This window comes from Podarcis pityusensis (assembly GCF_964106645.2).
Source record: "Podarcis pityusensis genome assembly, chromosome: 1".
Lineage (NCBI taxonomy): Eukaryota > Metazoa > Chordata > Lepidosauria > Squamata > Lacertidae > Podarcis > Podarcis pityusensis.
The window spans coordinates 41,114,003-41,141,819 of NC_138028.1; the positions used below are offsets into that span (position 1 = coordinate 41,114,003).

Genomic DNA, 27,817 nt, shown 5'->3' on the forward strand with positions numbered 1-27,817 from the left:
CACATGTTCTCAAGATGATTCACGGTCTATAATATGGAAGCATACAGAAAAACAATTCTTCTCAGTACTTAACCCGTGAAGGACAATAATATGTCATGTGGCTAATTCTTGTTGCTTAGGCAGAACAACCAATCAGGGCTAGAAATTATTATGGAAACCGATAAGGCAATCAAGCATGTTCTTTTCCTAGAGTCTAATAATGCAACTGAAGAAAATTCCTTGCACAATCAATTATCTTCTTGTTGTTATATGATGCAGCACCCAGACCCCTAAACTATTTCAAGGTACATAGCATAATTTATTCCTCTTGCCCTCCCCCAAATACTGATGTGCTTCCAGATGGGGTAGCACTAGAAGCTGTCATTCAGGGCTCTTCTACTCTAAACTACATACAGAGTTACAATTCCTTTCCCACACTTCAAGGGTTATAGGGCTTTGTGTGTGTGCTTATGTACATTCCACTATTTTCCATCCACACTACGGAGGGAGACACAGCTGTGTGGGTATGGAAGAGGCAGTTCCCCTGACCATACTGGTTTTTTAAAAAATCAATTTGATCAAATTTCAAAAATTATACTAATGTAGTTTTATTTAGGCTCTCTTGTCCACTTGATTTAAATGTTTGGGTTTGTGTGTGTTTTTTTTGAAGTCTGGGTCCAACCAATTATGTTTGTCCACTCTCTTACATAAACTTATTTGAAATTTATTTAATTATGCATTAAAGCTCTAATGATGCTGGGAGAAGATATTTTATCTGGAGACACCTACTATTATCCTCTCTTTATTTAAAAATATTTATAAACCGCCTTCCCACAAAATAACTAACACGCATGAAACAGCCTTCAAGCTGACATGCAAAATAAAACAATTTGCCAAAAATAAAAACAGAAGAGGTGCCAAGCATTTTTCTTCAAGGAGGCTTTTCCATAGACTGGGTGTCACCCTGATAACTACCTACGTAGGTTTCATAAGTGGGGAGGTCCAGAGCAGAGCCTCATAGCAAGCCTTCAAAATCCTTCAAAAACTTTAGCTCAGTGGTTCCCAAACTTCCCCCTCCACACACATAAACCACTTGAAAATTCCTTAAGGTCTTAGTGGACCGCTTACTAATATTCTTCTGTCTGATGTGGCCATTGTGCTAGATGTTATATGATTTTTAACAGCATTTTTATTTCTTCTTTTATTTCCAACATTGCATTTTATTGTATTGCAATTTAATTTCATAACATTTAAACTATATGTGTTATTCACAGACGTGACACAAACCACCGGAATGAAACTAGTGAACCACTGGTTTGGGACCACAGTTTGGTGGTCCTGCTTTAGTGTTTGGCCACTGCAGGCTTTATAGGTCAACCCCAGTGATTTGGAGAGAAAAAATGGGTAAAAGAGAAGAAATGCTGGCTTTTGAGAGGAAATGCTGTTCTATCACTTTTCCTTTCTTTTGACCAGAATCATTATGGCTCTGGTCAGATGTTACTTTTTAAATGTGGTTTCAGGGGAAGTGGGTGTCAGGCTTTTGGATAATATTACGTTGTTCTCATTCACTCTCTTCCCAGCCAACGGCTGGTCTAAGCTTACATCAAAGGATTCCTAGTTTTAATTATTAGAGCAGAACTGTTCAAGGAAGAAGAAATAAAACTTGGCAACCTCTATCAGAGATCAAAACGGAGCTCTATGCATGCAAAATGCTATATACTTCCACCATGAGCAGCAAAGCAGACAAGTTGATTTGTGAACCTTGCCCAGTTCATATAAAGCGTCAAAGGGGTGACTCAGAACATAAGGTTGGAGATCACCAAGATAAGCCACAATGAATCTGTGTAGCGTCTCAAGTACAGAAGCAAAATGAAGCAGAGGACCATGAAAAGCATTGAAAAAGTACAGTGGTACCTCTGGTTAAGAACTTAATTCATTCTGGAGGTCCGTTCTTAACCTGAAACTGTTCTTAACCTGAGGTACCACTTTAGCTAATGGGGCCTCCTGCTGCCGCTGCGCCGCTGCTGCACGATTTCTGTTCTCACCCTGAAGCAAAGTTCTTAGCCTGAGGTACTATTTCTGGGTTAGCGGAGTCTGTAACCTGAAGCGTATGTAACCTGAAGCGTATGTAACCCGAGGTACCACTGTAGTAAGGTTTTTATTCATATATTCAGTATTTTCTAGCTGGTAAAACAGTAATACGTTTCGCATGCAGACTATAATAAAACTGTTCAAATACTTTAAGACACATCTTCGGATAAAAATCAGTTTCCCATCTTCCTTTATGGCGTACCATGATGACTACAGTGGTACCTTGGGTTACATATGCTTCAGGTTACATACGCTTAAGGTTACAGACTCCGCTAACCCCGAGGTTAAGAACTTTGCTTCAGGATGAGAACAGAAATTGTGCTCCGGTGGCGCGGTGGCAGCGGGAGGCCCCATTAGCTAAAGTGGTGCTTCAGGTTAAGAACAGTTTCAGGTTAAGAACGGACCTCCAGAATGAATTAAGTACTTAACCCGAGGTACCACTGTATATGAAGATGAAACAGTAACATTTCAATAGAAGGAATGCATTAAATACTCAAGTTTTTGGCAAAAGGTTAGCAATCATACCACATGGTAAACAGCTGGCATAAAACCTACACTATTTTGGAAAAGCAACAACATTACTGTGCCAAATTCTTATAAATACTACTTAAATTATGTTGTTTCAATGAAGACAACAGTAACCTGCATTCCCGCCCACCCCCTTTAACTCCATTTTTTGTTACAAAGTTTTGTGTGTGTTAAGGATCAATTGTGCATTGGTTGTTTGCATGTTGCTTTTTACAAGGATACCATCTAGTAATCTATGGCTAGCCTTATGCATGATGCCACAGTCTTTGCTAATACAATTAATTGTATTGACCCTGAGGTCATGACCCAATGGTGCATGTTTAAATTAGCAAAACTTGTTTAGCTTTTTAGTGCCTGTTCATTCTGCAGAATCTCTTTTAAGTTAGCGATCTGAAGCCACTGCAAAGTTCAGCTGCTTGCTGTTTAAATTACAATGTTTGAGATTGGTGCAATCATCTTCCATACTTTGAAAAAACACTGTTCTTGCTGTACATATTCCCTTTGTACAAGACTCTCAGCTGAAACATAATTTCTGATCAGGAGAGCTTATGGCTCAAGCCCCATCATATCTGATTCCAGTGGCATTTGACCTTCTAATATCTGGAGATGACCATCTCTCATGGATGCTTTAGTTGAGATTCCTGTATTGCAGGGGGTTGGACTAGATGACCCTTGGGGTCCCTTCCAACTCTACAATTCTATGATTCTATGAGTCTGACAGAATCTACGTCAGAAGATCTTGGTCAAAGCAGTAATGCCAAACAGACATACCCTTATAATAAAAAATGCTTTTCTGGTCATACCTTACTGAAAGACTAGGCAGAAGAGACTTTCAAACCGCCTAGCAGTTCTTCAAAATGGGGGTATTTAGAAATGGCTATTTCTAAATGCCTAAGTGCTTATTTAAAATGTCATTGAGATTTATTCCGAAATGAGGCTATGCTGCTTGGGAGAGCACCAGATTGGTGAAGGGCTGCATTAGATGAATAACACGCCCTTCACTGTGTATAGCATCACATCTGCTCTATTTAAGCAAAACAGAAAGCTTTTCTCAAAACAAAACAAAACTCAATAACCCAAGGCTTGATATTATAAAAGATATTACAGCAAAATACATCTACCTACTCTAAACTGCAGGCCCAGAAGCATGGGAAAGATTCAGCTGATCTCAAAGTCCAAAGGGAAAAAAATTAAAAAATTAATTGCAGGGAGAAGAAAACGCCATTAGCCTCGGGATATAGAGGTCTGACACGGAATAGCTATTTAAGAGAAGGGTTCTCCCCCCACCCTCCTCCAAGTTAACAAGCCATACAAAGGGCACATTATAGAAATCATGTTCTAACAGCTTATGGATGCCTGTGTTTACAGATTCCCAGGCAAAACAAGCTGCAGGTTCAAGGGTGCCTATGGCAAAATGCCCTTCCAAGGCCCCTCCTTCATCACACTCCTCTCCCTGCCTTACTTAAACAGTGGGCACCAAACCTTCTAACCAGCACTGGTGACTCCCAATGGAAATTCCACAATGCTCCTGATGTAGCAGAGCAACACCACATCAGAGACATGTGGGGAATTCGAATGGTGGCTCTTGACTCAGCTGCAAAGCACAGGAAGGGATACTTGTTCGTAGTGATCACAGCACCATTTCTGGAATTGTAAACCAAGGGCTTCTTTCAGTGCAAAGCCTGCATCAAGATTTCATTATTATAAGCTGATATTAATAAACTAATGCATTGTAGCTTGCCAGCCAGTGTTGATGATGCATGCTTGCTCAGTGCAATGAAAGAACCGGTGCTGCGTTGAAATGCCTCTGAATGCCAGTAGCTAGGAATCACAAGTGATGTTGCACTCAGATCCTGTTTGTGGGACTTCCCATAGGCATCTGGTTGGTCACTGTGAGAGCAGGAAGCTGTACCAGATGGGCAATTGGCCTGATCCAGCAGAGCCCTTCCTATGTTTTTCTAAAATCTGTTGTCTGCCCCTGCCAGCCCTGTGAAAGGGGCTTTCATTTTTCTGCCTCATTTCCAGGGCACTTTAGAATTTGATTCAAATTTCAATGGGTTGGGAACCTTGAGATTAAGTTATTGTTGCAATGTGGCTGCGGGAAGTGTGTACATTTTTCAAAGAAATTTTTATAGTACCCATTTCTTCAGCACTCTGCAGCCTCCCTAGATGTCGACGGTTCCTGATTTGAAAAAAGCCCTACAGGAGGAATGGCCTCATGATGGTTTCCCCTGGGCATTAATGGGTGTTATGGCTGCAGAGTGTGGACCACTAATGAGGTGATTTGACAAATGAAAGAAAGTTCCCTCACAAACACCCCTCAGTGAACTTAAAAATAAGGTATGTACAAAAAAACCCCCAAACCTGCGCCCCACCCTTGAGAATTTCATTTTTTTCTCTTTTGAAAATTTTTGAATGCAGTTTCTTTTCTGATTAATTTGTGGGGAATGGTTGTTAAAACATGGGAGAATTTTTCAGCACAGGATTACAAGGAACTAAAATATCGGAAACATTTACTCGAGTAAGGGACTGCGTCTATAATATCAATTCTAGAATTCCTAGAGCTGTTGCTTTCAAACTTTCCTCTTCAGAGAGCTTTTTCCTCATCAAATCATCTGTCAACAAACCTTGTACAGGGCAAAAGAGTCTGAAACACATTCTGCAATGGCACAAAGCGGCACTGATCAGGCCTGTTGGGCACAACCAATGCTGTGTGCCCATCACATGTGCACCCTAGTACACACCCAATATCCCCCTGCAGGCATGTTATGGAGGAACATGGGTAGCAGTGGGCAAGCTCTCTTTCAGGGATGTTCTCTACCATGGCTAATCTTATCACTGAAGAAAGCCTCTGAAAAACTGCAAGGTTCCCTGAAAAATAGTCTCCACGCAATAATATTTTAGATTTGAAATTAGTAGACATTGTGGCATTAACATGACATCATTCTTCTACATTCAGTTGTTACCGTTTCTCCATATGGGAATTTTCATTTTATTATTTCCAGCTTCTCGGTCATTCTTAAAGCCTATTAGGAGGCTACAGATGGTATCTTCAGGGGGTGGGGGTGGAGAGAAGAGCCCTCATCACAAGACTGGGTTCCTGGAAGTAGTAGCTGTGTTTTGTTTTGCAAACATAATACACTGTACTAGATTCAACCTCTGAAACTTCACACCTCTGCAAATTTTTTACTCAAAATAATTCTGTGAATGAAGCTGAGAGGTGTTGATTGGCTTGTGGTCAGCCAGTCAGCTTTGTGGTTGTATAGGGAATTGAACCCAGATATTTATACTCCAAGTCCAGCTTTCTAGCCACAACACCACACTGGTTCAAGCTCAACCGAGACCACCCATTTCACCTTCTTCTATACCAATCCTCACAAGGGCAGGGGAATTGATATAAAGAGGCACTTTCACTGGCTTACACTCCTCAAGGAGTGCAATGCATCACATCAATGTTTGATTTGTTCTACCTTTTTCATTTTCTGAGTGAAATATTTGTAACTTGCTCTCAGCATTTCAGAGATGGAAATCTTAAAAATCCAGATGCATTTAAATAAAAAACATAAACAAGTTTTGCATTTGCACAGTAAATTATGAAACAGCATAGCTTATTATAAAAAAGTACTTCTAATTATCTAATACATCAATTACTGATTTCCCCCCCTCCAAAAAATACTTTTTAGTTAAGGAAGGGAGTACGTTTTTGACTGGAAATCCTCCCCCCAATGTACTAAGCATCACAGCTTAACTAACCATCAAAAGTAACTTTAAAAAATAAATAGTGGGAGCATTGACTTGGTTGCTTTGAAAGAGGGTTTATTCATATCAATATCTGATAACAACATTGTTAACAAATATCTGGAAGATGTGTTAAAAGCACTACATTCTTGTAACCGGCTGCGCTGAAGAGAATACATGTGTCTGCTATTGATTTTTACACTGATCTAGGCAAATTATTGTGACATACAAATGCAATTAGCAAGAAGCCTAAAGCCAATAGCTCTACATCATCAGGGATAATGAATTGTAGCAGTCTGAAGGCGCTAACCAAAAATGTAGCACTCTAATAACACAAACAGCTTCTGTGGTGCTGGTTATATCCAGCTAGTCAGAAAGGAAAACTCAGGTGGGAAGCCTTAAAAAAAACCTACCGTACTTGGCCAAACATTGCTATTATGATCATCAGGTCCCAAGGCAGGTTACATCAATTTAAAAATCTGTAGTAAAAACAGCTGAACACCAATTCCAGTCACAGGAACAGGGTGTGTCTTGAAAACACACATCTCAGGTATCAAAAGCCAAGGTAAAGAGGTATGTATCCAGCATTTGCCAAAAGCTGTATAGTCGCACCTCGGCTCTCAAACGCCTTGGAAGTCGAACGTTCTGGCTCCCACACGATCGAAAACCGGAAGTGAGTGTTCCGGTTTTCGAACGTTCTTTTGGAAGTCGAACATCTGGCGGTGCTTCTGTGACTTCTGATTGGCTGCAGGAAGCTCCTGCAGTCAACCAGAAGCCACGCCTTGGAGGTCGAACGTTTTGGAAGTCGAATGGACTTCCGGAACGGATTCTGTTCAGCTTCCAAGGTATGACTATATATGGAAGGTGCCAGACGCACCTCTATGAGGAGGGAATTTAACAATTTATAGACTGCCACATAAAATGCTCTCTCCTGAGCCACCATCACTCCAAACCTCAGAGGACAGTGAAACTACCAAGAGGGCCTTCTCTTAACACCTGAGAGGGTCTGTAGCTACAAAGGGCGGGGCTCTCTCAGATATTATACTAGCATGAGGCTCTCTCAGATATTATACTAGCATGAGCCTGGAAATGAACAGGCCAGCAATGCAGCTATTTAGAACTGGGGTTATAGGAGTTCTAAAGGAAACCTCAGTCAGTAATCTGGCTGCTGCATTTTGGACCAGCGGAAGTTTCAAAGTTGTCTTCAAGGGCAGCCCCACATGGAGCACATAATCCAATCTGGAAATTACCAGAGCATGGAGTACCATGGCCAAGTCATATCTGTCCAAAAATCTGGGACTCTTTGGGTAAGAATAAATAATTATGTTACAGGACCCCATGGACAGCATGAATTTCAAATAAAGTATGGTAAGTGTTAGTGCACTTTGACTGCTATGTTGGAAGTCAGGTGAAACAACTACACCATGAAGTCTTTGTGTATATGTATGTACACAGGTATCTATCAAAGGAAGTATGACTTCACAAGACTACCCATCCCATACTCCAAACCCTGCTTTGCTATTCTGAGGAGGGCTTGTTGCTATTTTTAAAAAGCTTGGGAGAGGCAAATTTGACATGAGGAAATATTTGCCACTAGTCAAATATAGCTATTTGAATGGATAGCTGCTCTTATCAACAGATTTTAAAATGATAATGCTATCTAATTCTGTGGGCTTTATGATGGTTTGATATTTTGGGACATTTTATTGTACTGTTTCTATTTCAAGTGCACAAAATTTATTGTTTACATTACAGTGTTTTATTTTGGTGTTGGGTTTTTGCAAAATGCTTTGTGATTTTTTTTCCTTTATGAAAAGCAGTACACAAATTACTGAATGAACGAATGAATGTGAGAAGCTCAGACCAATTCAGGAGGGCATTTTAACCCAATTTCCCAACAGTTGGCAATGTCATGGGGAGAAGTTGCAGTATTGCGCCCCCCCCCCCCCCGTGTGATCCAAGGCTTCTTAAATTAATTTTGTGGTGTGCCACAGAATGGCTCTGCAGTAGATTGCACACTGCCAAACTAATATGAGCAGTGGATCTTAGAGATCCCCAAGACCTATTGCAGGAGGAGGTTGACAGTCCTGGGCCAGATAAACCATTACAGCAGCATATCTAATACACAGTCTTCCTAGTTCATCTGAATGATTCAGGTCTACTGCAAAACAGATGGGAAGTGGGTTGCTCCCTTTAAAAAATGTGCAGCACTGAGAAGTATAATCACTGAACTGGGCTGCCAAGGGTATTTTGTAAGCATGAGAAATCTTTACCTTTCCATACAAAATGGCACATACCATCACAAGTGGGCAGGCTAGTATAGGAGAAGGGGAACCATCAGATACACTGGGCTTAAACAAATTAGGAGTTTAAAGGTCACCAACAGCACTTTCAAGGGAGAAAAAGCTGTCTTTTTCACAATTTCACTCCAGGCAAAGTTTTGCACATCCAAGTGTAGTAGATGGCTCAATTCATACCAAGGGAGATGGCAGAACAAATGAAGATTCCGGCATTCTTTTAGAATGAATACATATCGATCTGTGATACTAGTTTTGAAATCGTACTTGGCAACGTATTCCATGCTTGGGCTGTTCGTGCACAGCAATGATGGGGGCAATTAGGAACAGAATTCTTCCTTAAGCTTCTCCTGGGGTTCTTGGTCCAGCCCTCCCTCTCGTCCATGCTGCTAGTGGGATAGGCCAGCAGGCTCCACCACACAGCAGGTGCATTCATTAGAGCTCCTGTATGCACAAGGGCAGTGGTGGGAAACCTAGAGGCCTCCCAATTTGGCCTGTGAGGCTATCTTGACTAAGCCACACCCACCTGCCACACACTTCATGTCATATATACGATATCAGGTGGGGTTGTGGGCACTGCCAATCTGAGCTTCCATGGGGCTCCACAAGACTTGATGATCATAAGGGCTTGCAAGGGCCTTGTGCACAGTGCTTGACAGCACTCAACAAACATTGCTAGCACCTTATGGAGTGTACCCATGTGGTTTCATTTCAAACCACCATGCAGGGGAAAACAGGACACCTGATGTCATTGCGACATCAGGTGATTGACAAGTAGACGGTCCCCCCACCATCAAACGTGATCACCCAAAAAGACCTTCCGAGTGTTGCAGCCTGAGTATCTGTATCTACAAAAATAGCTAACAATGGGAGTACTGTATTACTCTACAAGGCCACTCACTTCAAACTCGACATTGCTATTTTGCGGGTGGATTATCACTGTTTTTAAAAAGCTTGGGAGTGGTAAATTTGACATGCAGATGAGTAGGAGAGGGAGGCAAATTTGGCAAGAAGAAGAGTGGGAGAGGGAAGTGCTCAACTTCATCCTAGTCCACACATTTTCCACTTCAAATCCCTCCCCATCCCCTAAACTTTTCCCCAATGTGTACTTCCTTTTCTTTTTGATCCCCATGGGACAGGGGAAGTAACCTATGAGTCATCTGAAGCAGAAAAAATTGTGAGCAGGTAAACTTTTAAGCATCCACCCTTCCTCAATTCCTTCTTCATTCACTTGCTCTCCAATATATTTTGGGTTAATTTCCTAAATATGCCAGATATCTGAATACTTTGATGATCCCTAAGTATCACCATCTCTTTTCTAGTGACAGTTTTAACTGTCTCCCTTCCACAATATGGGAAAGGCACTATCAAAGTAGTCGAAACTTTGGGCCAGGTCTTTTTTGAATGCAATCATAATAGAGAAGAATATAACAGATTTAAGTTCCTTTATGGAGAAAGACCCTTGAAGGGCCTGGAATCTTTCTTGGCTAGTACAAACAAGTTAATAACAGATTTAGTGGCCATGTTCCTCTTCTTTACTCAAGTGCATAGAATCATAGAATCATAGAGTTGGAAGAGACCACAAGGGCCATCATGAGATGATACTTTCAATTCAATTTGTATTTTTGTATCATATTGTATTTTAAATAAATATTTGTTTTAACGATCATGCTTTTTAGCTATGTATGTCTGTTTTAGCAGGTCTGTTGCGATATACTAAATGACAGATTGACTTCATTCCAAATTGTTCCCCAAACCCCAACAGCTGCTTTTCTTTTCTTACAAAAATGCACTGGGGCTCTAATAAGTGCATTTGTTCATAACATGTAATTAGCACCTGTCCTCTACTTACTGATGTGACATTTTTGACACTCTACATTTTAGGATGCTTTGTTCTGTGAGGCACCTCAGTCTGTTGCTCCACCTTCAACTCTAACCACAGAAGGATGCCACATCATCCCCAGTGTTTATATGTTTTTTGGCAAAATCAATAAAGTATAAATGAGCCGGAGATAATCTCGACATACAGCAAGAGAGGCAAAACCAGGATGGCAGTTGCACATGATTCTTCCATTGATGCTCTTTTCACTAGACTGTCTACAAAGTCCCCTTCCTTATGCTGACTTGCGTCATAGCAAGTACTTTGAACTTGGTTAGACTGGAAAGAGAGAAAAGCAGATAGAGAGATATTGATATCTATCTGCTTCTAGTGTATGCACCTGAAAAAAAAAAAATCACCAAGTTTCCCCCCCTTCAACTAGTTATTTGCGTGTGTTGCTATATTACACCCAGGGACATGCAAATACTGCCATTCAAAGCAGGGCTGGTCTGCTGCCTGTTTCCCAGTGTTGCTCCCGTAGCACCTTGAGTGTTAATAGACTGCTGGAGAGACTGTAAACATTAATCATGTGCTTTCCGCTCTCTAGCCCACCTAGAGCACGAAGGGGATCCGCAGCCGCTTTAGGGAAGGCAAACTGTGTGCAGCTACCTCTTACCCTCTTCGGGTCCCGCGCTCGGCCAGGCTAGAGCTACAGTGGCAAGGAGGGGAGCCCCTTGTGCAGTTGTAATCGGTGATCCAGAAAGCCACATCATGCATTAGGAAATGCGGCTAATAAGAGCTGCAGGAGAAAGCCGGCGTGATGCAGGAAGGACAGGCGATGGCAGATGTTTGCATTGGGGGAAAAGAAAGGTGCTGACCGTACGGATTTCATCTCTTCCCTGGAGCTGAATGTCGATTTTTGGGGAGGGGAGCAAAGTCTGCTTCCTTCCCTCCATATCTTGGCAAGAGGCGACACTGCAGGGAACTTGGGAAGAGAGAGTTACCCCCACAGACAGACAAATAAAGGGTTGTTATTTACCTTGTGAGAAGTGCAGCCCGCTCCTGGGCTCAGCTATTGCCGCAGGTGCAGAGGAAAAGAGAGGATGCCCAGTCCTGCTTCTGCGGCTGCCTTCTGCTAAACTCACATCCCCCGCCCGCCCTTGGTCCCCAGGCAGTCGCTGCTGCTGCTGCTGCCTCACACTGAACTCCCCCTTCCCCCCTTAAGACGCGCTCGCCTTCCCGACCCATTCACAACCAAAGCGGCTGTGCGTGTGTGCGGCAGCTTCAACCAGGGGAAAAACTGACAGGGCCGCTGACCAATCTGAAGGCGGAGCAGTCCGCCGGCTTGACTAAGAGGCCAATGGCTCTGCCGCAGAGGACGCCAGACGAACCAATGGTGGGCGGGCGCAGTGGGTGACAGACCCCAGGATAGGGACACAGGCGCCCATAGCAGACTCCAGGAGACGTTAATGTATGAGGGCCTGTTCAGGAGCCGGTCACCACCCTGACACCACGCCTTCTTGAAAGGTCTCCCAGAGCACCGCATCTTCCTGCTACTCCAGAGAGTATGTTTGTGCAGGATCTTTCTTCAGTTCATGCTAAAACACAAACTCACACAATAAACATTTTGAGAGCTTTTGGTTTTGGAACTGGGTTAGTAAAGAAGGACGAAATCCTCTCTAAAGGGTGATCTTTTAGTATTTATTTTATTGAACAGTCCACAGGATTGACACCCCCCCTAAAAGAGTATCAACACAAAAACACACTTAGTGGGTGTGCCTTGCCCCATAATTATTTATATGGTATAGAATGTGTTAGCTGTGTTAGAAAAAGTAACAAACAGGTCCCTCCCAAAGTAGCTGAGCGACTTATAGCTTAAAATAATGTAAAGTACTTTCCAAGGTAAATGTGGAGCACTAATGACAATTCTCAGACCGCATTACTTCTACATAAATTGTTCTTGACATTTATAATCACCTAAAAAGTTTAAAACAATGTATATATTGCTGCCTGTATGTTCACTGGCTTATAGTTTTTATTAATTCTCACAACAGTTTTTTTGAAAGCACATTATTAGTATTTCCATTTTACAGTGGGAAGCTGAGGCAGAGAGAAAGTGGCAAGTCCAAAGGGGAGCTTCAAGAACAAAAATTTAAACTAAAGACCACAGTGAAGAAAACCATAGTTAATTCCAGGTGTTGAATGGAGTTGTGGTTGCCACTAGTTCTGAAATGTGGTAGCTTCAAAGAGTTTGCAGTTCAGCACCAGGGACTACTGTTCAAGGGTAAATATGATCATTATTGTTAGCTGCCCTTGAAATACTAAAGTTCAGGATACATATTTGTAAAATAAATAACAGAGATGTTCGGATTGTGGCCATAGCCTCTAAGGCAAGCTTAAAATATTGCTTCTGGATATCGTAAGTCCTTACGTTCAAGAGTGGTCTCTTGTAGTTTATTATTTTCCAAAGGAAGTAAACCACATACATTTATTCCTACAAAGAGAAGGAAAGGCAATGTGCAAAGTAACCACTGTGAAATGATTATGTCAATCAGAAATGTAGGGCACATGGAGAGCAAAACCTAATCTCTGAGAGGTTTCCCCTTTATCTGCACTCAGCTACATAATCAGCTTTTCATCTCAACATAGGATAAATGCAACCTGCCTGCTGCTTCATTTACCCTATATAGAGAGAGCTGTGGTAGAATTGTATGAATCAAATAGTCACAGAGTTTGAATGAAATTGCCTTAAGTTCCCCCAAAAGCGTCCCATCATTGTTTCCAAAGCTCTACAACATGCAAAATGTTCAAGTCTTTAATTGCATTTCAGACATCAGGAAGGTTACTTCCTAACAGTTCAGTCCAATATATATATTTACTCAGAAGTAAGTCTCAGTGACTGCTTACTCCTGATAAAGTGTGTGAATAGAACTGCAGCCCAAGTGAAGCATTTTTAGCTCCTACAAAGAAGATAGTTATTTGCCTACAAGCCAATGGTATGTAATTCAAGGATAGCAGCAGTATTGATGAAGAGGAATTCTATGAATAATCTGGTTCAGTGCGCTCAAAATAAATCAGTACAACAGTTTAATTGAATAGGATTGAACAAGGTTGGTTCACTATGGATTCTTCTTTATGAAAATGAATTTACTGTACTGTTTTTCATTAAACACCATCTTTTGTAGAAATATTAACTTGTCTGTACAATAAGTAACAAAGCTCAGTCTATGTGCCTGATTTAAAAAAAATGTAATTAACACAAGGTTCTTGTTTTCCACAGCAAACATCCCCAACCTCACTTAAAACTGCATTATGGGAGAGCAGCAGAGAGAAGAGTCAGAACAAGGAACAAGGAAAGTAGTTCTGCTTAAAGTCTACCATAATAAGTTACTCTGTGTAAGAGAAAGTGATGGAGGAAGTGCACATCACTAAATTTAATAATCAGAGGGATTTATAAAAGGTAGCTGCATTTTCTTCTAATTTTAGAAAATATTTTCTCCTCATAGAACTTAAAATGCTGTACTCAGTAACACCAGTGTAATTTCTTCCAGAATCAATAGGGATTTGGGTTTTATATATATATAAATTAGAGCAGCATTTCAATCATTTGCACTCACTTGCTCAATACTAATGTAAGTTCAGCAATGGAATCCAGGAAAGTCACTGCCAGTCAATCTAGGCCAGGCATAGGCAACCTCGGCCCTCCAGATGTTTTGGGACTACAATTCCCATCATCCCTGACCACTGGTCCTGTTAGCTAGGGATGATGGGAGTTGTAGTCCCAAAACATCTGGAGGGCCGAGGTTGCCTATGCCTGATTTAGACTATGGCTGGGGAACCTGTTTCAGCCCAAGAGCCACACTGGGAAGCTTCAGTGGGGTTTAGACCCTCTTATGGATCAGTAACTGGTTAAGAAACAAGAAGCACAGAGTAGGAATAAATAGACAGTTCTCCCAATGCAGAGATATAAAAAGTGGAGTCTCCTATGAACTAGTATGGGGACCAGTGCTTTTTAACTTGTTCATAAATGATCTAGAATTAAGGTGTGCTGTGAGGTAACAAAGTTTGAAAAAAATGTTTGGAATAACTTTTTTAAAAAGACCAGAGGCATTTCTGTTAAGCATTGTTGGCAGGGACATCCCGAAGGCCTTTAGGGAGGTATTCTTATATGCAACGGCTGCAGCTCGGACTTTGGTGGCAAAGGGGTGGAAGGAACAAGAAGCTCCCACAATAACAGACTGGCATTACAAGCTACAAGAATTTGCTGAAATGGCACAGTTAACAAATACCCTGAGAGGCAATTCAAAACAAAAATTTATGAAAAAGTGGGATAGATATAAAACATATGTTCAAAAATACAGTAAAGGTTTGCTATCTTTGCTAGCATTTGATTGCTGTTGGAGTGAGACTGAGTTGAGAAATAAGATTAAGAGCACATATTGATATAGGAATGTATTAGATAATATGTAAAGAACTATACAATAATAAGAGTACATTCATTTCTAAAAAAGGAATATAAAACGGGAAAGACAGGAAGTCTAGTGTGTTGGTATGTATATGATTTTGGGGGGAAATTTTGTTTTTGTTTTATATCTTTGTTTTTTCTTCTTTTTGCTTCATTTTCTTTCTAGGTAAATAAAATTTGTATATAATTTTTGTATACATGTTGGAAATAATATTATAGTAAGTCCTGTAATGTAATATGACAACGTTTACCAATGTAATATAAGAATGTTAACAAATAAATAAAATGCAAATTCAAAAAAACCACAAAAAACAAAAATAAAGTTTGCTGATGACACTAAATTGTTCAGGAATGTTAAAACAAAAAAGAGTTGTAAGGAGCTCCAAAGAATCATAGAACTGAAGAGTTGGAAGGGTGGGGTCATCTTGTCCATGGGGTCTGAAGTGGCAGTGACTGACTAGGAATGAGACCTTGGGGTCATAGTGGAGGGCTTGATAAAGACTTAGGGCTCATCCACACTTCTGCTTGTCCTGTGACTTCTAGGCTTCTGTCTGTGCATGCCTCTTTTCATACAGGTAAGCAACTTGCAACATCATATGCTTAAGTCAGGACTGATGGAACATTTTTATTGTTAATGTGAGCTGGCGATGCTTTTTCTTGTTGTTATATATACAAAATTTAAACAAACAAATAATTGCTTCTACATCAGTGCTATGTTAGAGTAAAAAACAAAACAAGCAAAACCAGTTTCCCAACCCTGGTTTAAAATAATTTAAAAAATGAACACATACAACTTTCACATTTTAAATCACAAAAATCATCGTATAATCTCATGACTACAAAATAAAAAAGGTTTTGCTTCTGTCACTCTGGTGTTAAACATATTTAGGGGGCAGGGTTGGACAGAGGCTTGTGGGGCTGCATTCAGCCACTGAAGTTCCTGTTTCTGAGATACAGGATCCTGGAAGAGATACAACTTGAAAACTGCACACTCCAGGTTACAGGTCCTCTCAGGCCATTGCACACAAACACACCCTGGGTTCTTCAAGTGGTAGATATTACTTCTATTAAGTCTTCTTCTTCTTCTTCTTCTTCTTCTTCTTCTTCTTCTTCTTCTTCCCTTGCTTCCCTCACAGAGGTGACCCAAAGTGACTTACAAATGATGGTTGCACGGTCTGGGTCAGTACGTGTGAGGAAAGGCAGTCCTTGAGGTATTGGGGTTCTGAGCCACGCAAGGCTTTATAGGTCAAAACCAGCATTTTGAAATTAGCCTGGAAATTGATTGCTGGCCAGTTCAGTCATGCTAGATTTTGTGTTATCCGTTTGGACCATCCTGCCTCTGTCAGCAGTCTGGGCACTCTCCAACAGCTACAGGTTCTAAACCATCTTCAAAGGCAGCCCCATAAATCCACGTTAATTGTGTTTAACTACAGGTGAGAATCAAGGGGGCTTGGCTATTCCCCTGCTCCATGCATGTTCCCCATATGGGCTTAGGATGGTGTTGCAGTTCAAAAGCAGAAGGATTAAGCATTAGTATTAGCATGCCTTTGGGAATCCCATGTTGGCATCATTTTAGTCCCAGCTTTTGAGTAAGGCTTTTGATTGAATATAGTCTTTGTCTGCCTTCTGGCATACCGTTCTCTGTGAATAACTACAATCAATGGGATTTTGATAATAATAATAATAATAATAAATTTTATTTATATCCCGCCCTCCCCAGCCGAAGCCGGGCTCAGGGCGGCTAACAACACTAAAATAGTGCAACATTATAAAAACATCAAAGAATTAATTAAAATCAAAATTGATGGCAACCATAAACTAAAGTATTGTAAAGATTGCCAAAGGAGGGAGTCAGGCTGCGCCCTGACCAAAGGCCTGGTGGAACAGCTCTGTCTTGCAGGCCCTGCGGAAAGATGTCAAGTCCTGGAGGGCCCTTGTCTCTTGTGACAGAGCGTTCCACCAGGTTGGAGCCGCAGCCGAAAAAGCCCTGGCTCTAGTTGAGGCCAGCCTAACCTCTCTGAGGCCTGGGACCTTCAAGATGTTTTTATTTGAAGACCGTAAGTTCCTCTGTGGGGCATACCAGGAGAGGCGGTCCCGTAGATACGAGGGTCCTAGGCCGTATAGGGCTTTGAAGGTTAAAACCAGCACCTTAAACCTGATCCTGTACTCCACCGGGAGCCAGTGCAGCTGGTATAGCACCGGATGAATGTGATCCCGCAGCGAAGACCCCGTAAGGAGTCTCGCTGCGGCATTCTGCACCCGCTGGAGTTTCTGGGTCAGTCTCAGGGGCAGCCCCACGTAGAGCGAGTTACAATAATCCAGTCTGGAGGTGACCGTCGCGTGGATCACAGTGGCTAGGTCAGGGCGAGAGAGGTAAGGAGCCAACTGCTTAGCTTGGAGGAGATGAAAAAATGCCGCCTTTGTTATAGCTGCAATCTGCGCCTCCATGGAGAGGGAGGTATCGAAGATTACACCCAAACTCTTAACGGACGGTGCTGGCACTAATTGCACCCCCGCAAGAGATGGGAATTGCCCCCTCAATCCCATATCGTCCCGTCCCAGCCAGAGGACCTCTGTCTTCGAAGGATTTAACTTCAACCGGCTCCCACGTAACCATCCAGCCACAGCCTCCAAGCATCTGATCAGTGTGTCTGGGGCCGAGTCAGGATGGCCATCCATCAGCAGATAGAGTTGGGTGTCATCAGCATACTGATGGCAGCCCAGCCCAAAACTCCGGACAAGCTGGGCGAGGGGGCGCATAAAGATGTTAAAAAGCATCGGGGAGAGTATCGCACCCTGGGGCACTCCACACACCAAGGAGTGGCGGGATGACAGTTCCCCCCCAAGCGCCACCCTCTGTCCCCGACCAGAGAGAAACGAGCGCAGCCATTGAAGGACTGTGCCCTGGATCCCCACGTCGGCAAGGCGGTGGTCCAGGAGTTCGTGATCGACCATGTCGAAGGCTGCTGACAGGTCTAGAAGAATCAGCAGCCCCGACCCGCCTCGATCCAGCTGCCTGCGGAGATCATCTGTTAGGGCGACCAGAGCCGTCTCGGTCCCATGACCAGCGCGGAAGCCGGACTGGAATGGATCCAGAGCCGATGTGCACAGACTGTCTGTAGTACTGCAGCATGGTTAAGAAAGTGAAGGTGCACACTGATCTTGTATAGATTTAATAATCACATGCCTGGAAAAGGGCATTAATTTCAAGTGGCAATAAATCACAAGCATCGTGTCCCTTTCTTTAGTATGCTAGAAGGAAAACCAAAACAGAAGCAGCAATAAGGACAACTACTATGCAGCATGAAAAGGTGTTGAAAAATAATACTCCAAAGTTGACAAATTTTGGCTTGGCTTACTAGCCAGTGTTTATTTGTGGTCAGTGGTTCCCCACCCATGTATATGCCAAAGAATATGAGGAACTGGAGTGATGTTTTTCATTTTGTAGTGGGATCTTGAGCAGGCAGAAACAGCACTAGTTCAAATTGAGCAGTTTTCTGCTCCAAAGCTCAAGGTAATGCAGACCCCGCCTCTCCCCACTCTCTGAAATCAGAGGAAGGGAAGGGGGGTATCATGCAATGGAGAGACCCCTCCTCCCTTCTTCAGAATAAGGAGGCAGGGATTTCTACGTGCTGAGCAAGGGGCATCACCAGAGAGCCTGATTATATATGCGGTTTAGATTTAGTAATCATTTTTAGACTGGCAAGTTTGTAGCTAGGCATTCACAATATTCAGAGATTTACCTGAAAGGGGATTACTAGCTAGACAAATCCCATTAAAGTCAATGGGATTAAATTAAAGAAGAAATTTTACTCTTGTGCCTATGTGCTTGCTGCAGCTTGAAATTTACCAAGCTTGAGAAAAGCTGAACATGTTACTGCCTCACATCCAAAACGAAGAAATACATTGACATTGCCAATTGGAGTGCATTCATGTTGATTAGTGAGATGTCTTAGTTTGACCAGTTTATGGTGCATCTTTTTAGCAAACTTTGCCAAATCTTGCCATCAGCAAATACATCATGGTAAAAAGAGTAGGTTTGTTGACACGTTTAGCCACGACTATTTAGAAGCAAGTGTAATTAATTTCAATAAACAAGGTTGCTTAGCACTGTAGGATATGATTTGTTGGGAGGATGTAACAATTATAAAGGCATTTAGATGATGATGATGATGATGATGATGATAATAATAATTAATAATAATAATGTGTTTCCCCAGCCACCCTGGACAGCTTACAGAATCTATAAAACATAATAAAGCACCAAACATTAAGAACTTCCCAATACAGGGCTGCCTTCAGGTGTCTTCTAAAAGTTATGTAGTTCTTAATCTCCTTGACATCTGAAGGGACAGTGTTCCACAGGGCGGGTGCCACTACCGAGAAGGTCTTCTGCCTGGTTCCCTGTAACTTCGCTTCTCGCAAAGGGAACCACCAGAAGACCCTCGGAGGAGGACCTCAATGTCTGGGCTGAAGGATGGGGGTGCAGACACTTCTTCAGGTATACTGTTGTTCACACAAAAGAGAGGTGGAAGCTTTGATGAAGGGCCAAATAAATAAAAATAGATGCTGCTATGGTCGGACAGTGTTCTCGAAGCTACCAACATGAGTTTGACCAAACAGCAGGAGGCAGTGGAAGACAGGAGTGCCTGGCGTGCAATGGTCCATGGGGTCACGAAGAGTCGGACATGACTAAACAACAACAAAAACTATCTATCTTGCATGATAAATTACTGTATTTTTAAAGTTATTGTCATAGATCTGATTGCTTCTGTTTTCTTTCGACTTTCTGGCCTATATCACATTGTCATTAACCAAGTAGCATGGTAAGAAAAAATATTAATAATTATTAACGACTGAAAATAATAATTCATAAGGCACAAAACTTTCCATAGTATTTGTTTGCATGTGACAGAGTCCCTATAGGACTCAAAGAGTCTTGTTTCCTCCCCCCCCCCATTCATTTTTAGATCCACGTCTCTATAAACATGCATTAGGTGGGGCTTGTTACCAATCAAAATATTCCTTTGGACACTAAACTCATCCTTTTATTAGTTTTCAATGCAGACATTCTGAAACTTCCCACAAAAGATCTGGTACTCCATCATTTGACAGTGGCACAACTCACCATCAAAAACTATGTGTAGACTTTGGAAGGCAACCTCTGTGAAATCTGGTTTACAAAAACTATGCATATCAAAAAGAACACGGATATTTCAAAATTTCAACTTACTATACAAATTAGCTCTATAGCTAGCTAACTCAGTGCATCTCGCTTTTTTTCAGGAGAATGGAACAGAGTGCATTGCTAGAACTAATTAAAAAAAATGACAGCATTGGCTGGTCAGGTCATATGACTTGTCTATTATTGCCACCCAGTGGAAGCAATCACAAGTTTATCTTCAAAACATTGCTAAGTAGAACACTGAAATGTAACAGAAGCAATTTCATATTCTAAGAACTAATAAAACAAGCTTTAAACTCACAGTATTCACTCACTTTGAAGGGCAAACAACCGGCTTTTGCCATACAACAGAAAATAAAACAAATATAATCTGCACACATGCAAAGTCTTCTTTATACCTGACATTCTCATGGCAGTTTCAATAACAAATCCATGGGGACCATATCGTAGAAAAGGAAAAGAATCACCTTCCCTTGGCAAGATAGTCTTACACCTACTTACTTCTTTAATATTTTATTTAAGAAACCTGCACTGCTTTCCTGTCTATGGTACTTGGCTACTGAGTGTTCAGTACACGCAAGGTGTCAAGTATCTCAGAGAGGTGAGCAATTGCAGCACTGGTTTAGTCACAGCGAAAAATATCTGGAGCTATCTTCTTCTCAGGTCCCAGACAAAATATGACGCGCTTTACTTTGTTAGACCAGCCAGGGGAGGAAGCTCAACAGTGGCAGAACGGCTATTACATAACTCCCTCTCTGTTTTCTTCATTACTTGACCTTGCTCTATGGATTGCATTCGTAACAAATTACTCACCCTTAACAGCAGGTGCACTGTAACATTCTGTGAAAGCTGTGGTCTCTCACAAGAGATCAAGAACTGTCTCAGGTAGAGCATTATTAGTCACTAGATTATTCCACAACATATGGTGTCCTAATATAAATGACTATGCACACCTATAGGTGATTTGGATTTTTTTCTAGATAATTATTTGCATGGCATAGCTGCTACATTAAATCCATTTGAAACTGCCCTTTTGAAGAAGCTGTTTTATGTGGCAAGCAATTTGAGGGATACCGGTTTGCCAAGCAGATCAGATCAGCCCCCATTCAATGGTTATGATTTTATGGGTTTTTCCAATTGTTTCAGCTGTTACCATGAGCCTCCTTCAGAAATGCTTCACAGCTATCTGGAAAGTTCTACTGCTGAATTATTGGGAGGACAGGCAGAGTATCCTTTAAGGAAATCTGCAAGCCCCACCCACAACATGGCCAAGTCATACCCCTTGAAGCATTCTAAACTGAGGGCTGACCCACAGCAATTTGAGTACCAAAGAGAGCAAAACCCCTACAGGCTGATCTTTATACTGCGGACATAGAATGTCTCATCGTGAAAAGCAATCACTATGTGGAGGCGGTTTCTAAGTATCTAAGCAGAGGCTCTTACTTAGAAGAAAAATATATTTATTCAGGCAAGTAACAATACAGTCTCAGCAGCAGACATGGTTCAGGAGTTCAGGAGCAGCACGAGAACCTCAGAATGGGACAGAAGCAACGAAGATGTCCCAGTAAGCTTCCCCACCAAGGTTTTAAAGACAAGGGCTCACTTGCCTTGCAGGAAAGTTGGGATTGCTAGGGCACACTCCATTAAGGGGCAACCTAGCTCTAGGCAACAAGGCTCCTGTTCATAAGCTGCCACCTCCCTCCTCAGCTGATTAAAGCTGCGCGGTGGCGCTGTGGGTTAAACCACAGAGCCTAGTGTTAAGTTGTGGGTGAACATATCAGACGACACAGCGATTCTTCAAACAGCTCTTGTTTATTCACAGGCCAGAACAGAACTGAACTGAAGGGTTCAGCCAGCCTGCTTATATAGAGCTCCACTAGAACGCAACAGTAACCATTTTCTGTAACTATCCAATCACTGGACGTCACTTTCAATCCCTTATTTGCATATGTGAACCTGAGTGAAAACTATCTACAGTATCCCCCTGCTGGCCCAGGGTGAGAACTTCAGTACATAACACCTAGGACTTGTCGATCAGAAGGTCGGCGGTTCGAATCCCCGCGATGGGGTGAGCTCCCGTTGCTCAGTCCCTGCTCCTGCCAACCTAGCAGTTCGAAAGCACGTCAAAGTGCAAGTAGATAAATAGGTACCGCTTCGGCGGAAAGGTAAACGGCGTTTCCGTGCGCTGCTCTGGTTCGCCAGAAGCGGCTTAGTCATGCTGGCCACATGACCCGGAAGCTGTACGCCGGCTCCCTTGGCCAATAAAGCGAGATGAGCGCCGCAACCCCAGAGTCGGTCACGACTGGACCTAATGGTCAGGGGTCCCTTTACCTTTACCTTTACAGCCTCCACTGAGGCTCTCTGAAGGGAGAACTGGCATCATTGCTCCCCCTTCCAAGGGGCTGAAGTAAGGGTGGAAAAGGGAGATTCCCTCTTCCTCAAACCCAGGTTCCAACTTTCATCCCCCGCTTTTCTCCTTCTTATCCTCCTTGTGTCAGAGTCTGCCAATCCATGCTTGAGGCCAACAAAGCTGTGAGGCTCATGGCGCCTTACTCCAAAGAACTTATTCAGGTGCTCTCATTTCATGCTCGCCACAACTCTGGTCTCCTCCAGCCGAATCCAACTCAAACTGTTACCCAACATTGCTTTCTTCCCTCCGACACCTCTGTCGCTTTCATCCAACAACATTATGTTCTTCGGTGTCTCCAGGTCAAATCTCAAAGAAAAAGCTTTGTTGGTCCTTTTCTTCAATGTACTGACGAGTAACCACATAGGATGTGCAGCTAAGCAAAGCCAAGTACTGCCATCACCAGGAATCAGTATTTTAAAAGCTATTTAAACAGCAACTCAGCACAGGGGTGGGGTGGAGATATAAAAGGATTAAAGTTGTTTGGGTATAGTATGTTCTCCTACAGATTTTTAGTAAAAGGGGAGGAAGACATATTTCTCCTCCCACCAGGTAAATGAAAAAGAAACATATCCAAATAAAGTTGCAGGACAGTGTCTCTATATATTATGCACAAATTTCTGAACACTTAAATAATTGATTTGACTATTTGGTACATTGTCCCCATCTGGAATTCTACATAAGTGCTTGGGCGAAGCGACTTGACCCACAAAATGGCCTCTTCAGCATTCAACATCAACGGCAAAGGTGGAAAGAAAAAGAAAAACAGCAACAGGAAAAAAAAGTGGATTAAAACACTGCGACTGCTGGGGGTGGTGAGGGGAGGGGTTAGAATTGGAACTGAAAACGATTGCTAGCAAACATTCTCAGCCAGTCAGCCCATAGCACTGGCTCAGGGTAGTGTGGTGTAGTGGTTGGAGCCACGTGGCCATGAAGTTCCCTGGGTGACCTTTAGCCAACCACTGCCTCTTATCCTAACCTACCTCACAGGGTTGTTGTGAGGATTTAATGTGGAGTGGGGAGAATCATTTATGCCACCTTGAGCTCCTTGGAAAGAAAAGTGTAATATAAATGCAATCAATCAATCAATCAATCAATCAACCAACCAACCAACCAACCAACCAATAAAATAAAATAAAGAAGCCAGCACTATGCAGGCAGCCTTTATCACATCCACAGCACATAATCTAGATCCAGCTTTCCATCGGCCAAATCCTGTTTAAAGTGCTACCATCACCAACACCTTTTTCACAGTTCACCGTTCAGCTTGCTATACCTGATCTTGGAATACCATCAAGGCAGATATATTTAATTAGGGAAGGCTTTACAATGCCTGCCATTGGAAGTCAGATAATAAAGTTCAGGCCCTTGTTAGAACTAGAGCTATGTATAACTATCAGTAACAACAACAAAATACCTGAATTTTTACACTTGTTTTTAGCTTGTAAACTGAAAAATGATACCCTGACTTTTTAGTCGCTATCTACAAGGCTTCAATAGGAAGGAGCAGATTTGTGGTGGATCATAAGGTATGGGGGGGGGGGGGAATGTGTGTGGAAACCACCCTGAAACGAAAATAGCATTTTTTAAAAGCTAGTATCACTTAGCAGAAAGCAAACAGGAAGGCTCTGGTGAAATCTTACCCCAGTCAACCAGTAAATAATGCTATTATTTACTCAGTAAACAGGTTTAAAAGGCTGAGGTTTGCAACCCGGCATTGCTATTAGATGCATCCTTAAAGATAGATACCTAAATTACATCCATAGCATGAAGAACATTTCACCAACTTCAGCTTCTTTTTTTCCCTTACGTCTTTAGCAACAGCCCAAAATGCATAAATAAAGCAAAACGCTCCCTCACTTTTTGATTGGTGGAAACAGCTTCCCTACTAACATTTGATATGTCACAAAACTTTTGCAAATACAGAGGCACAACTGTACATACAGATGTTGAAAGAATGAATCTTCCATAAAACCCAACAGCTCAAGTTATGTACCCAACAAAAAAATAGGAACATAAATTTTGGCCAGCGATTCCATCATCTCCAAATGTAATTTTGAACATTTTACATAAGCTCTTTGTACAGTGATGACCCCGCACACAGTTGTGTACACCAGAATCCCTTTTGCATGTGGAAATAATCCTGCATGTTGTTTACAGGATCAGATCCTGCAATGGAATAATGACTGCTGTAGCTTTTGCGTGCAGGTGCCTTAACAGCCTAAAATATTTAATTATTTGGTTACACAAATTCAAGCTGGAATATGAAAGAACGATGCATGTAATACTTGCTTACTGCTGCTAATTTCACACAGGGAAGGGATTCATGAACAGCTGCTGAGCTATTGTGTATTATTATCTAAGCCAGAACACTCCAGCTGTCTTTACTAGATTGATTTTAGTTTTGAATTCTAATTCCTGAATCTTCTAAAGCACTGGTCTGCTTTACAGGTAACTAGAAGTATTGAATGATTCTCTTAAACTTAGCCTTTAAGGACATTAAAATCTGAGTACTTTTTTAAAAAAGGGACGCGGGTGGTGCTGTGGGTTAAACCACAGAGCCTAGGACTTGCTGATTAGAAGGTTGGTGGTTCGAATCCCTGCGACGGGGTGAGCTCCCATTGCTCGGTCCCTGCTCCTGCCAACCTAGCAGTTCGAAAGCATGTCATAGTGCAAGTAGATAAATAGGTACGCTCCGGTGGGAAGGTAAACGGCGTTTCCGTGCGCTGCTCTGGTTCGCCAGAAGCGGTTTTAGTCATGCTGGCCACATGACCCGGAAGCTGAACACCAGCTCCCTTGGCCAATAAAGTGAGATGAGCGCCGCAACTCCAGAGTCAGCCACGACTGGACCTAATGGTCAGGGGTCCCTTATCCTTTTACTTTTAAAAACAACAACTATGTGTAGCTCAGATGTCCTAGCCTGGGATAGCTCAGTTGGTAGAGCATGAGACTCTTAATCTCAGAGTTGTAGGTTCGAGCCCCATGTTGGGTCTAAGATTCCTGCATTGCCAGAGGTTGGACTAGATGACCATAGTCCAGCTCTATAATTCTACAATTTACTAAATAGGCATGCAAGCAATGCACCATTTATAAAACAGTTGAATAGGCTAAAACAAGATGGCCTGCCATTCATAAGGATTCTCACACTTCAACACACACACACACACACACACACACACACGTAGTTTGCAATCACCATACCTCTGACATTCTGGAAAACTACCTAGATTAGATATCCCAGAGTCTACATGAGGCAGCATCTTCTGCAAAAGCAAGAATTAAAATCTACATCACCCAGATATCACCGAGGGCTGGTGCAGTGCTATGGTTAGTGTTTGATGGAGACGTGGGTTCTCTTCCCCTCTCAGCCATAAATTTCACTGGATAACCTTGGGCCAATCACTGCCTCTCAGCCAGCTTACCTCACAAGGTTGTTGTGAGACTTAACTTGGGAGAAGAACCATGTACAACACCTTGAGGTTCTTGGAGGAAAGGTGGGATTTAAATATTAAAGATGTAGCAATCCCTTCATCCCCCCCCCCCTACAAAACCTGGTGCTATCAAAACAGAAGCTCTGTCCACGCATTCTTAATTCTATCTACAGCAGGGGAGCCAACACCAGCCCTGCCCCTCCAGCCCTGCCCTTCCCACATTGAGCAGGTCTGAAGGAAGATGGCATGGGCATTTGGCTGAATGAGCTTAGTTTACAGTCCTTCCTGCAATCAGGAAACCTGCGTGCGTGATCCAGGTTCCTGGTTGCAGAAGGACCGTAAGCACATTCAGTCAAGGGCACTTGTATCCTTCCTTCACCCTTTCCTACTCAATGCAGAAAGGTTGGGGGGGGGGACTGGCATGTGCACACCCCATCTTACAATGGAATTAAGTATGCTTGAAAAAGGCCAGTCACTCCTGAAACCAAGATGCATAGCCAGAACCAGCAAATCAGAGTAACACTCTCACCATTCTCAGCCTGCAGAAACCAAGCTGTTCTGTCTATTCTCCAGCACTGAGGCTGAATTACCGTAATATGATTTGCCGCTGGCTTCTTCTACATCCTGTAGGTCACATTATGGTGGGGAAGTGGGTAGAATCAAATGTTTAAGATGACTTCAAACTGAGGGTGCTGATGGGGGCGCACGTGTAATTTTCAAGGGGGCGATTGAGATATTGGGAATGGGTAACTGACAACAGGTTTGCCTTTGAGTTTTTTACTTCCTGATTTTTTTCTGGATAGTGTGATTCTTGGGTATGGGGGGAAATACAGGCAGAGTCTACAAAACAACAGCAGCAACAACCTTGCATGCATTAGGAGCAGTGACTCCACAATAAATTAAATACCCCTCTGACAGCACCCTTAAGATACACACCTAAGTCCCTTTCCATGTTTGGTGTTAATAAGGCTAGTACCAAAGTCTTGAGAAGCCATTGCAATGTGTAGCATGGATAACAAGGCAGGCCACCTCCCCTCGGTGGTTAGGCCCATAATTCCCCAGAACCAGGAAATGGATATTATTATTATTATTAATTTATTATTTGTACCCGGCCCATCTGGGTGGGTTTCCCCAGCCACTCTGGGTGGCTTCCAACAAAGATTAAAAATACATTAAAATGTCACACATTAAAAACTTCCCTGAACAGGGCTGCCTTCAGATGTCTTCTAAATGTCAGGTAGTTGTTTATCTCTTTGACATCTGATGGGAGGGCGTTCCACAGGGCAGGCGCCACTACCGAGAAGGCCCTCTGCCTGGTACCCTGTAACTTCGCTTCTCGCAGTTAGGAAACCGCCAGAAAGCCCTCAGCGCTGGACCTCAGCATCTGGGCAGAATGATGGATCCCTTGACCTCCCTGCCTTGAGAAGCTAGCTAGCATTATTTTGTCTTATGTACTCCATTTCCGTCAGCAGATATGAGACTGGAAACCACACCCTTCAAACTCTCGCCTTTAAAGGCAGGAGGCATTTGAAACAGGTGTCCCTATTCCCTAAGGAAAGCCCTGCCTCAGGGGAGATCTGAGGAAGAAGTGAAAGATTAGCTAGCTTGATGTTTTCTTTCTTAATTGCAGAGCAGCATCACAGAGTATGTAAGAGAGAGAGAGAGAAATTGGCTGCCTGGTTGTTGTTTTTGTTGTTGTTTTTTCAGATCCCTTGTGCCTTTAAAAGCTGCTTGGTGTGGAAAAAAACCGACACTTTTCAAAGCTCAGAAAGGAAATAATGGGACATTTTTCACCAATTAAATTGTTGTAAGTCCATACAGTTTTCAAGGGCACAGAAGATCCTTGGGGTGGGGTGGAGGGACAAGGTAGTCTTGTA

General features: G+C 42.5%; 1 protein-coding gene and 1 long non-coding RNA gene across 2 annotated transcripts in view; one reads left to right on the forward strand and one right to left on the reverse strand.

Moving 5' to 3' along the window:
- LOC308461312 (formin-1-like) overlaps positions 1–11,605 on the reverse strand; it is a 45,251-nt gene extending 33,646 nt beyond the window's left edge. The window contains exon 1 of the mRNA XM_080978106.1: positions 11,492–11,605. The gene's annotated coding sequence lies outside the window, so the exon portion shown is untranslated. The remainder of the gene's footprint in view (positions 1–11,491) is intronic.
- A 283-nt stretch (positions 11,606–11,888) lies between these two features.
- On the forward strand, positions 11,889–15,015 carry LOC308462800. Its single transcript, XR_013979364.1, has 3 exons — positions 11,889–12,017; positions 12,546–12,736; positions 13,733–15,015. It is a non-coding gene; the product is annotated as an uncharacterized lncRNA (long non-coding RNA).
- The last annotated feature ends 12,802 nt before the right edge of the window (positions 15,016–27,817 follow it).